Below are 9,891 nucleotides of genomic sequence, written 5' to 3' on the forward strand. Positions count from 1 at the left end.
TGCAACTGATAGACGAAATGGATGTCAAGCACACAACACATGGGACCCAACGGACTGAGGTGTTTTAGAGTAGTCTTCTTTGGCTACGTGACCACTGAAAGCGGGGGTAATGGGCTACAACATCCGGACCTTCATACAGTGGGTCCCCTTGTTGATTGGCCACTTTTGGCCAGTCGAATGTGGACCATTGACCCTTCCAAGCGAACCCATGTCAAGAGTGTTGGGTGCGTTGCACAAAAAGTCTTAGGATCCTGCCTCCCAAAAGACTAGAATTATGGGATATAATAAAGCAATAAAATAAATTAAAGCAAAAACCACATGACACAAGAGATTTTACATGGAAAACCTTTCAAAAGGTAAAAACCACGGGACTTAGTCAAGAGCAACAATTCACTATGAAGTAAAACGTTACATCCGATTACAAGCATACACCGCTTGGATCGAACCTTCTTCACTCACGTAGGAGTGGATGAACAATAAAAGAATAATGAAAACAGAGAGATCTCATTGATCACGAGAACGTAGAAGCGCTGAGATGTCGACTGCGCAGTAGATCACCTTTACGAGCAGAATCCTCCCTTCCACAAGCTTTCTCTCTCTCTTTTCTCTTTTTCTTTTCCTTTTTTTTTTTTTTTTCTCTCACCTTGGATGTGAAAATGCCTTAATGTTATACCCTAATCCCGTTTTGGAACTCCTTAAGTAGAGAACCGGAGAAATTAGACTCAAATAAGGAAATTGCGCATAAGCAGTCCACGTCGGGTCGGGCGCCTGGTCAGTGGACCGCTGGGCGCTCGACTATTGTGAAAACAGTCCAGTGTTGAAAGGCTCTTCTGGATGAATTTTGATTGCCCGATCACACTCAGGCTGCACTATCTTTCCTCTGAACTTAGGAGGAAAACCCCATCAAAGAGACAGACAACCCATGTAACTACCAAAACGAGATGAACCCTCCGGATCATCAAAGACCACCAGCCACCACATGAACCGGCGTGATGGCAAGATAAGAAAGCAAGCGAAAGGGAAACCACTTGGGCCCGGGATTAAATAATGGCCCGGATTAAACTTGCATGTTAGACATTTTGAAACAGCTGCAGCTTTCGCTCCTTCGAATAATCATCCGTCAAAAAAAGCTTCGGAAAGAGGAGCTAAATATATCTCATTAATAAAAAAAATCCAGATATTTTCTCTCTGCTTCTTTTAGTTAATCATTGAAACTTAAACGATCAGGTACAACCCTTACTACTATCACCATACCATACTGCACCTCTTTTTCCTTACCACGTCAAATTCTCAATGCATCCGAGCCGTGCAAAAGGTCAGTGTCATTGTGGGTATTGCACAGCAATAAAATCAAGCAAAATATTTACGAGTTGGGCCAAGCTCCAAGTTGGGATCAGATCGTTGGCCTTCCATTGATTTACATTTTGTGGCCCACATGATCCAATCGTCTCTTCCTTTTTATTTTTGGAAAGTGACATTCATCGTGGACTGACCGTTTGAACGGTTCCGATTTTCTACACGTGTGACAAGTTGGTGGAAGAAAGAGGCCCAAGCTTATGGTACGAGCTGTAGTGGTGATTATCTTTATATAAACTATAGAAGAACACCAATCATTTGTAAGTGGAATTCGAATTGAATCGTTTTTCTGCTATTTTTATCTCAAAAGGTGAAATATTTTAACCGTACTTATTTCTTTTTTTAGCATTTCAGTAGAGTACATCCTGCCTGTTGCTGTTAGGATACATCGGGACTTTAGCCTTTGTATCTCGCGTCATCTTTCAATAATCAAAACCGTTTATATGATGGGCCTCATCTTGGATGGTGGATATCCAAAAACTAAATGGTATTAATTTTGAATATTTTAACACTTTGATTATTTGACCCTTTTTCTTTGAATATGTATGGTCCGCTTTGATTAATCAAAATTGTAAATATTTTAATCTTAGATTTCTTTTACATCTTTCTATTTACTATGAGGCCATGATAGATCATCAAGGATGACCCTGATCCAACGGCTACAGTCAAGAATTATTTTGTTGCAATACATCTGCATGTGTCCCACCCAATCCAAGAGGATTATTAATTAAAATAACTTTCAATTAGGATGTCGTAAAATTGCTGACCTCGAAATCTGAAGTTATTATTATTTTAACCGACATGTTTTCCATTTTCAAATGATGAAAATACCCCTATACTAATTGTCTCCTGGTGCAGCATTAGCGTGTCACATAAGTCAAATGTCCTATAGAGAATAAGGTGTCGGCTGGACTAAATAAATGATTGGGGCCACCCCTCAGTTTATATGATCCATTCATTTTAATCTAGGAGCCGGCAACCCGCAAAAGGCTTATTTAAAGAAAGGAAAATGTTGTATGTGACCCACAACTACATGAGCAGTGTTAATTTTGATCTGCTTCCACCATTGTGGCCTATTCGTAATGAGTTTCGTCCTCAAATTTTATTCGATGGCCTGAAATTTAAACCCCTTTAATATGGATAGCTTGAATTTGTTATAAAACTATCCAGTGGGCTCCATGTGGGGGTTCAATAGGTAGATCCCTTGAGCAGGAAACGCTATTTTGCCCTTTTTTTTTTTCTTGGTTTCTTTTCACAAGAAGCGACAACAACAAAGAGTTGAATCTCTAGATGGCAATTTGGTTCAAACGGTGAGGCCACCTGGCCTTCTTTAGCATTTCCTTTTCTTTTCTTTTAGAGTAGACCACGCCAAGAGGGTTTTTTTAGAATTTCCAGATCCGTTTATTTTCGGATCGGGTCCGGATAGCCCTATGTCCGGACCGACCCGACCCGTATACCCGACCCGAATGTACCCGACCCGACCCGAACAGACCCGACCCGAACGGCGGGCGGGTGCTATAAAACATCTTTTTCATTTTTTTTTACCCTAACATTTTTTTTCACTGCCTCTCCGTTTCCCCTCTTTTCTTACCCTAACCGCACCCGAACGACGGACGACGGGACGAGCGCCGCTGCCCGACGATCTGCTGCCTGCCCGCTCTCCTCTTCTTTGGTTCTTCCTCTCCGTTCCCCTCTTTTATTACCCTAACCGCACCCGAACGAAGGACGACGGGACGAGCGCTGCTGCCCGACGATCTGCTGCCTGCCCGACGGACAATCTTCTTTGGTTCCCCTCTTTTATTACCCTAACCGCACCCGAACGAAGGACGACGGGACGATTCTTCTCTGTTCCCATTCCCTTCTTCTTTACTACCTACGGCCGAGCTCTCCAGGTTCTCTACTTTCCATCCAATCTCTCTCTCTCTCTCTCTCTCTCTCTCTCTCTTATTAAAAAGAAAAAAAATTATCTTTAGGAGAACAAAATGTGGGGCCCACATGTTGCGTACGAAAAATCGTTACACACACAGCCCTTTCTTTCCAGCGAATGTGTCACATTGTGTGATATCTGGACCGTCCAAAAGGTGGCCGACACCATGATGATCGCCTGGTGCGAAAATCAGCCCTATCCACTCATCGGGCAAGGCACGACGCCAAAATCAATGGACGGCCAATGGTATGACCCAGATCTATAATTGCGTCCCACCGAATGAATGCATGGCTGCGATCTTCGTGGTGGTGCTCACCTAACGGAAGGATTGGATTTCCTTCAACTGATCGTTTGCTTCTGATCTTCTGGATTCATTGAAATTGGAAAGTGGAAAATTGATTTTCCTCGACAATAATATTTCCAGGAGAATTAGTGGAAATGAAATATTATTTCTGCTGTTTGTTATTTAAAAGTTTTTGGGTGGAAATTCGTCTCAATTTCCATAAAAATTGGCCTCATCTACTCTCAAAGGGGATGTATGCAATCATGTTCCAATGGTAATTTTTATAATTATCAGCTTTAATAGTTCATGTGTCCTGGTGAACCCTACCATGAAGTTTCTGAAGCTTTAAAACTAATACTGATTTGATGGCACTGATCATCCCATCACATTAACTTTTGGGTGGAAGAAAATGAGGATCTATGTGTGATTTGAAGATTAGGATTGTTGATTGGCTAACTGAATGGACCGGATTCTTGGACATCCCTATCATATGTGCCAATCACCACAAGTGTCATCTTCCAATTGTACACGTGTCATGCATCTATGCCAATCAAGGCGGAACATGATATTGATTGAAAATCAAACTGATCGCCTGGGCATATTATTATATGAGTGGCTGTCAAATTGCCGGATAGGTAGATATGTTCGGTGGACTGGTATTAATGGCCCACATCAGATGGTTAGAATCGTTCCTTTGGTATGATTTCAAGCTATGGACCACTGCGTGTGACCCATGATTTGGATGGTTTTGATTGACTTGCATGCATTTCATGGATATGGTACATGAGTTGGCACTGTTTAGTGAGTTGCAGTTATTTTTACACCATAGTCAGTCCCCTTTATGGGTACAAGAAAACTGAATTTACTCATTTCTTCATGGGATCAAACAAAATTTGTTAAGTTATTTCACATTTTTTACCACAAGCTCATTCATTTAAACTTGATTTTGTAAATTCTATTACTAAAATTTAAGGATAGTGTTGTAAAACCTCGACCAAAACCACCCACCAAAAAAATGACTCGATTTGCAAAAGGAAATATTTGAACTTATGCTCAACAGGTCCATCTGCCTGGTTCATGTGGTTCGTCTGGTATAACCATCTGGCCAACTGGTCCAATGTTTATTTATTCATTTATCGACATCATGGTGTTGTCATATGTTAGGCTGGCAGTTGGACTAGTTTGTTCAGAGCTGCATGAAAATTAGTTGGGGTCTGCCCGGGGTTAGACCATAAGTTAGTACTGAGGAATTATTTCTAAACCAACACAGTAAAACACAAAAGCCATTATCAGCATGTCCAAGACTACTGAAATGAAAGAAAGTAATGAAACTACTTACATGGTCTAAGGTCTTGGTTGTTGAAATCTATGATTTAGGTAAAAGAAACTGACGGTAAGGTTTTCCTTTTCTTTTTCTTTTTTTGAATGGCAATGGAAACTTCATTGAAAGCCAAACAAAAGTAGAACAACACAAACGTTTATCTTGCCTAAATAGAGGACCCGCTTGATTTTTGCATGTGCTTGTTGTGGGAGCCACCTTATGCACTATATGCTTAAATACTGAGAATGTGTCAAACAATCTTTATCATGACTACATTACACTCACAATGTAGACATTATAGTTCCCTACATACAAAGTTGAAGCAAAATAAAAAAATAAAAAAATGGCAATGAAATACTACTTATGATTTAGATACATGAGAGCAAGAGTGAAGAGAACATTGAAAAGGATGATGAATCCAAAAATGTATTATATAGTTAGCTTTTCTCATTATATAGTTAGCTTAATATGTATCACATTTTTTCTTCTTAAATTATTATTGTGACTTGTTGGTTTATAGTTGTGACTTGTGATTGTTACTTGTAAGTTAGATAATTAGTTACCCGTTTGAAGATTTCTATGTGACCATACATAAATATAGTGTGTTTTTGGTAGCATAGAAATTGCTCAAATTGTCCCTTTTTGGACAGTTCAAGGTTAAATGGATAGTATGCTTTCATATAACCTATTTAAATGTTCATCCTAATCCGCGGTCCATCTCCTCGTTTCTCTCTAGATATGTTTCTTTCGTTTCATATCCAATGCCAAATATCTTTACATTGCTTTAGATATTTGGCATCAGAATATAACGTAAGATTAACTTATCTGGAGAGGCATGGGGAGATGCTTCGACATTTTCGGCGTGGATGTTTAAATGGGAATATGAAAGTATTGCAATCTATCCAACCTTAAATGGGTAACTAATTTAGGATTTAATTGTGATTTGTAAGTTAGATAATTAGTTACCTGTTTGAGGATTTCTATGTGGTCATACATATATATAGTATGTTTTTAGTGATATAGAATCACTCAAATTGTCCCTTTTTGGATAGTTCAAGGTTAGATAGATAGTATGCTTTCATATAACCTATTTAAATGTTCATGCTTGATCCGCGGTCCATCTCCTCGTTTCTCTCTGGATATGTTTCTTTCGTTTCATATCCAATGCCAAATATCTTTACATTGCTTTAGATATTTGACATCGGAATGTAACGTAAGATTAACTTATCTGGAGAGGCATGGGGAGATGCTGCCGGATTTTCGGCGTGGATGTTTAAATGAGAATATGAAAGTATTACAATCTATCCAACCTTGGATGGGTAACTAATTTAGGATTTAGTATAACTCTGTTAGCATTAGATTGCTAATGCTAATATGATTTAGTATATTTCAACTATCAGATGGAAAGCGAGGGTCTTTCCAATACCTTGTCCCCGGCCCCTGGTGGTCGATCAATTACATCACCGATGATCCTTGAAGATGAAAGATTAGGTGTTGGACATGAAGAGGTGCCCGTCGACATGGTTGATACTAGTACCACACAGTCACATGTTGCGGGAAATACGAAAAAGAGGTCGGCAGTATGGGAAGATTTTGAAGAAGTAACCCTGAAGAACGGCCAAGTGAAGATACAATGCAAACACTGTAAGAGTCAGTACGCTAAGCAAGCAGATGGTTCGACCACAACATTGAAGAAACATCTAGTAAAGTGTCTTAAAAAAGCAAGAAGTGGGGTAAGGCAACAAACACTTTCATTTTCGCAATCTGCAGGGGGTCCATCAGTGTCCATGTACAAGTATGACAAAGAGTTAGTGAATGAGTGGACGGCTAAGTTAATTATTTCAGATGAAAGACCATTTCAGATGGTAGAGAGTGCTGCTTTTGTTGGACTACTCAAATGCCTTAACCCCAGATACGAGAAGGTCTCTCGTACAACAATTAGGAGGGTGTGTATGAAGATGTATGAAGGTGAGAAGGTCAAGTTGAAAGGAGAGTTAGCCACGATTTCCCAAATTAGCTTGACATCAGATTTGTGGACGGCATCCAATCAACGAAAGGGGTATATGTCCCTAATTGCTCACTACGTTGATGCTGAATGGAGGCTTTGCAAGAGAATAATAAACTTCCGTTATCTTGCGCCTCCTCATAGTGGTTTGATGATTTCAGACTGCATACACAGATGTCTAATGGAGTGGGGAATTGAGAAGAAGATTTCGACAATTACACTAGACAATGCCTCTGCAAATGATAGCGTGATAATAAATTTGCGCAACCAGTTTAAGGCCACTGGTGACTTGTATTTTGGTGGAAAGATATTTCATGTTAGGTGTTGTGCCCACATCCTAAACTTGATTGTACAAGAAGGCCTTAAAACAATCGATCCCACGATCGAAAATATAAGAGAGAGTGTGAAGTACATACGGGGGTCACCTTCACGATTACATGCATGGAATGAGATCGTGAAGCGGTTGAATTTGTCAACTCAGAGAACAATGAAGTTAGATGTCACGACACGTTGGAATTCAACTTTTGAAATGTTGGATTCAGCGATAGCTTTGAGACCTGCCTTCTCTCACTATGCGGAGCGTGATAGTGCGTATATTTGGCTACCTTCTGAAGATGACTGGTCAAGAGCTGAATCAGTTCGTAAGTTCCTTTCTATTTTTTACAACAGCACGAAGAAATTTTCAGGCTACAAGTATCCAACAGCAAATATATTTCTGCCTGAACTTTGGAAGGTAAAAGATGCCTTGCGTAAAAGTAGTAGTGGATAAGACTTTTTACACTTCATGACCATAGGTATGCAGGTAAAGTTTGATAAGTATTGGTCTGAGTGTAGTCTGTTAATGGGTGTTGCGGTTGTTCTTGATCCTCGGTACAAGATGTTTATGGTTGGCTTCATATGTAATAGGTTGTATGGTGTGATGGGTGTTGCTGAGGCCGAAAAGATTTCTAGTGCAGCCAGTGAATTATACAATTTGTATGCGTGTGCCGCAAAAGAACAATCTCCTCATGTGGGTTCTAGTTCTGCTGTTGATGAATTGCAAGAAGACACGACAGATGATTTCATGTCTTACTATACACAGTTGAAAGGGACTCAAGCACAGATGCATAGATCAGAACTTGAAGAGTATCTCAAGGAGGATATTCTAGTTCTAAACAAGGGCGATGATTTTGACATTTTGGAGTGGTGGAGGACGAGATCTGGTAAGTTGCAGTACCCTGTGCTCTCGTTAATGGCACGCGATATATTATCAATTCCAATTTCAACTGTGGCTTCAGAATCCGCTTTTAGTACGGGGAGTAGGGTCGTAAGCAAGTATAGAAGCTCACTTACACCTGAATCGGTTGAAGCGCTCATTTGTACTCAGGATTGGTTGCATCCGATGTGGGGGGAAAGAGACCTCTATTGATGAGGAGTTCGATGAAGAGGAGAGTGACAAGATTGAAGAGACAGTGCCTGCAGCTGCAATATGATTTTAATGTCTTCTAATTTTGTTATATCATGTTATTTGTAATTTTGTTAAAACAGTTACATTGAAGTTTTATGGTTATGTTTTATGGGTGGATGAATATTTTTCTTTTTTCATTAGTACTATTCAATTAGATAATGTTGTTTAAATCTTTTATTATAATGTTAGGTAATTGCGTTCATTCATAACTCTTTTTTTTTGTCCTAAGCTAACCAGATATACAGTAGATATGTCATCGAAAGATGATGCATCGGCGGATATTTGAGATTATGGAGTCCAAACCTGCTCCCAGGATAGAAAGATAAAGTTGAAATATAAGTTGTGTGGAAAACAGTTTGTCAACAAAACAAATTGACTCAAATTACATTTGGCTTATCGGGGAGGAGATGCCGCACCTTGTAGCAAAGCTTCTCAGGAGGTCCGAGATTTATTTGGAGCCATTCTCGATTCTAATACAAAGACTTCCCACACCCCTCACCCTGTAACTACAACCAATACAACTAACCAAAGAATATATAGAAGTAGGCCTCTTATAAATGAAGAAGGGTTTAGCAGAGGAACTGCAACTGGCTCCAACTCTAGTTCCAGGCCTTCCACAACCACCATTAGTAGAGAAGAGGAACAAGATAAAATTTTAAGGGAGCAAGAAGAACGAGATTATAAAGAGGCCATCAAAGAAAGCATGCAAATGACATACAAATCAAGAAGTACTAGACAACAACATCCACCTCCGAGACAACATGATGCTGAAGCAGGCACAAGTAGACCATCAAAGTTTGTTAAAAGTCTTGCAGCATTTTATAGGCTATTGGGAATCCCGTACAAATCGGATCATAAAAAGCGTCTAAAAAAAGTTCTTGCATCTGTGAATGACGACGATGAGAAGGGATCCCCACCATCCGATTCAGCAGAGGTGAACGACCATTTTTTGGACACATCCAGCTCGGAGTCGCCCAAGAGTTCTTCTACAGTTGAATCAGTAAAAAGAGAACCGAATGATGAATCTGGCGACGAAGGTGGAGGTGGAGGAGGGGGTTACTATTATGGACAAGGTTCATTTAGTTACATGCCACAAAGGCATTCATCATATAGAGGGCTTTGAATGTATGAAAGTTTTACCTAATCTATATGTCAGTATGTACTTGTTAGGTTTTTTAACATTTGATTTTGGATATGATGTTGGACATGGTTTATGTTAGTATGTGCATGTTACCTAATCTTTTTCTTTTTCTTTCTTTCTTTCTTTCTAATGTGGCACAAAATATCATGATTTTACATGAAATAATGGTGCAATCTAACACATTGTCTCAATAACTTTTGTTTTGTGAGCTATTGATGGTGATTTTCAAGGTAGCCACCATCAACTTCTAGGAAATGATGGATCGAGCTGATATTAGGGTGGATGGCATAGATTTCAAGGTACTGATGGTATTGTCAGCGGATTATCTTAAGATCCATGGGATTGCTATATCCCGGTATTGCTATATCTGAGTCTGTTTGGCACGCCCAACTAATTTCGGGATTAAACCTT

This window comes from Magnolia sinica, chromosome 16 (assembly GCF_029962835.1).
Source record: "Magnolia sinica isolate HGM2019 chromosome 16, MsV1, whole genome shotgun sequence".
Lineage (NCBI taxonomy): Eukaryota > Viridiplantae > Streptophyta > Magnoliopsida > Magnoliales > Magnoliaceae > Magnolia > Magnolia sinica.